The sequence below is a fragment of the Phaseolus vulgaris genome, chromosome 7, assembly GCF_000499845.2.
Source record: "Phaseolus vulgaris cultivar G19833 chromosome 7, P. vulgaris v2.0, whole genome shotgun sequence".
In the NCBI taxonomy this organism is placed as follows: Eukaryota; Viridiplantae; Streptophyta; class Magnoliopsida; order Fabales; family Fabaceae; genus Phaseolus; species Phaseolus vulgaris.
Genome location: NC_023753.2, coordinates 19,090,501 through 19,093,928, shown reverse-complemented (window position 1 = coordinate 19,093,928; position 3,428 = coordinate 19,090,501). Strand labels below are relative to the sequence as shown.

Genomic DNA, 3,428 nt, shown 5'->3' with positions numbered 1-3,428 from the left:
AATAAACAAGCCTTAATTGGTTGATATAGATTAATACTAATTTTGGGAGTTACGTTATAAACTAATTTTAGGACTTTATTTTACTGTTTGGTATTATTGCAAATTAGCTAGAATTGTTTGTCTTTCCTTTTAGATAATATAGAATCGATCTAGATTTTATGGTATCACATTTTAGTCTTGAAATCGTGAGATAAAGATACTGTACTCTTAAATAATTGTCATTCTAGTGCAATACAAAACAGAGAAGTTCATTCTCTCATCCTTCAAATAAAAAGATAATAGGTCTCCACTATAATTTTGATACCTCAACATGTAGTGGAAAATACTCACAGAACTAGCACACTTGATCAAATTATAGATTTTCTATAAACAACACTTGATCAAATTATAGATTTTCTATAAACAACACTCGATTAATTGAGAATATTTTTTCAAAACCTTTCTTGTACATTTGAGCAAATACAACAAAATATCTTCAATGAGTTTCATTAAGTTTGGTTAGACTTGCTTTCTAACTTGCAACAAAAAGAAAAATAACCTATGAGGTTGTCAACAATGGCAAATACTATTAGTGACATAACAAACACCATGTTAGGCACCTTTCAGTGCTCAATCATGCGGGAATGATATATCAGAGGACATAAAAGGTAGGTCTGTGAATATTGGAGAGTGAAATTCTGATAAGTTGAGTACATGAGAGAAGGAGGGGAGGTAAAAGGGGCACAAAAAGATTTATGTGGTTTTCAACAGTGAGGAAGCAAGCCCCTTTAAGTGCCTATTGTATCTCTATCTTTTCACTTGTTTCTTTTACTTCATTTTACAGTAACTCTAAATCATTGTCTAGACTTGAATCACATTAATATTTAAAGAGATTCAGCAACATGCACGTAGAGTATATTTAGTTACATATGTTCGGTTCCGATTTAAATTTGACAACAGCTGGATATAGTAACAAGAAAAGGAAAATTCAATGAATACAGACAATTATACCAGAAACTTCTTTTTGATAAAAACCTTCACAAGTTATCTTTGAATTGCAAAAACAACAGTTCACTATTTGATGGAGCATTAATTAATTGCAAGCAATTATTAGCTAATTACTTGTGAGTAATGGAAGATAATATAAACTTACTGCGGTAATCCCTCCTTTCCATTTTTATCATATGCTTCACCCTTCCTGGGGTCACTTAAAACCTAGTAAGCCTCACCAAGTTTCTGGTAAATATACAAAGATACCAGACTTAGAAAAGTATATTGAGAAAATAAACCAAACTGAATAGAGGGAGAGATTCAAAATGTATAAATACTTCTATATTTTATACTGTAAAACGTCTAACAGTAAGAACTAAGAAGGATGGCATAACTTTGTTAATAATGGTCTCTATTAAATATATCTTCGTTTTGAGAATCCGACAAAACAGAAAACAAAGCTTCTTATTGCTTACCTGGAAATTTTCTACAGCCTTAGGATCCCCAGGATTTTTATCAGGGTGAATAATTCTTGCCTGAAAAGGGAAGAGAGAGAGATTAACATCTATTAAATTGGAAAAAAAGGAGGAATTGTCAAGTTTAAGATTTAGTTAGAAAACAATATAAAAAGGTAAAACACAAGCATGAATGAAGTTTTCTAAAAATTTAATGTAAAAGTAACTAGAAGAGAGCCATCATTTCTTCTACTCTCTCCCAAAATTCACCCTATATTTTTTGTGTCACTAATTAAGAGTTTTCTGGAGAGCACATTTGAAATTAACAGCTACCAAGGCAGAACAAGATCAATAAACAACTTTAACCTTTGGGCTTATTCAACTCCAACTTTCAGACACAATTCAAAATAGAAAATGCCAAATTAACCAAGGCAGTCTAGTTATATGAAGTTGTTGTATAGCACTAGTCTTAGAATGGATAAAAAATTAAAATTAAACCATCAATTCAGTCCATGAAGCCTCACCCTCTCTGCTAAATTGTCCTTAAACTAATGAAAGCATACATGTAGCCACTAAAGTATTACAAATCATGCTACATAGTCCCTCATGTGTTGAAAAAATCTTCAAACCAGTTCCTCAATTTCTGTAAAATATATCAAATATTGATGGATATTCAATACTCTATAGAGACAACTTATATAATTTCATTAGTTTAAGGACCATTTAGATGAGGGGTGATACTTCAAATACAAATTGATGGTTTATTCAAAATTAAACAACAAAAAAACCAAAGCCATGTTTATATAACCACCTAATCGATTCTATAACACAAACACATAGTATAATCAAATTCAACATTCCATCAGATTAGGTAACAGTACAAGAACATTTCGAATATATGTTTTTGGTTGTACAAATCAGAAAAAGTGAACGACATTCATTTCATTATTTATTACCTTGACATAATAAGCCTTCTTAATATGTTAGACTTAAGGATAAAAGGATAAAGTTGAGTGACCTGTAACAAGTTAGAAATACAAGCAGGTAAAATGGATTTGCACCTTTAATCAACCATGTGTCCCACTTCTATTTGTTCAATTTTTTCTCTTCGTATGAGAAATTCTCAAGAGTATTAACGTGATGCAACCAACCTCCACAATTGTATCGATGGACATTCTGTCAAACATGTTACAATCATAATTTTAATCTAAGATTTCATTTAATCTTTAAGCTATTGTGGAAAATGGGCTCAAACCTAGGGTTGTCGAAGAGGAGCTTTAGGTGCTCTTTGTCTCTTGCTGAAGAATTTGTCTCCACATGAGGTTGCTTCCCATCTTCGTTCGTAATCGCACAACCTCTAAAATTGATAAGACCATAGATCAAGCTCACAAAGAGGACTCCCTCCCCTGCTCACGAGTCAATACACCCTTTGAGACTTCATTTTGTACCTACTGTTCTGAAAATATTTAGTATAATTGTTAGATCTGCAACTCTGTTAACCAAAAACATCATCGCCCTCTCTAACTACCTCAAGCCTATTGACTTCATCATTGGCACAAAAATGAATGATACGAGAATATCAAATGTCCCGCAAACCATTTCAGTAAAGGAGGAAGAGTGCACGACAATCAAATTATAAACGAATTGGGAATCCAATTTAGAAACCAAACCAAGAATCATCAAAATCGTAGTTGTTGCGATGATGAACTTTTGAAATCGTTGCGCGGAGGGCGTCCTTCAAGCCGGCGGTGATGGCGGACAGAACAAACGGCGACAATGGTTTTCTGTGAAGGAGTGTTAGGTTTTGCGGTGAGAGGGTTTGCGGAGACCGAGTGTTTGCGTGAGAGTGAGAGGGCATGAGAGAGGCTTTGGCGAGAATAGTGATGTGAATGCAATAACAAGAATACATGATTGTTTGACATTCTTAAGAGCAACTTGAGTTGGTCATGAAATGGCACTTTACTTAGAATTGGATCAATGTTCTAATTCAAGAACTCACCAAAA

At 33.3% G+C, this 3,428-nt stretch overlaps 1 long non-coding RNA gene across 1 annotated transcript; it reads right to left on the bottom strand.

The window, feature by feature from the left end:
* Nucleotides 1-1,168: 1,168 nt before the first annotated feature.
* LOC137828495 (uncharacterized) lies at nucleotides 1,169-3,088 on the bottom strand. The gene is made up of 4 exons (XR_011083896.1): nucleotides 2,680-3,088; nucleotides 2,486-2,600; nucleotides 2,381-2,442; nucleotides 1,169-1,505 (listed from the first exon to the last, which is right to left on the bottom strand). It is a non-coding gene; the product is annotated as an uncharacterized lncRNA (long non-coding RNA).
* Between the last annotated feature and the right edge of the window lie 340 nt (nucleotides 3,089-3,428).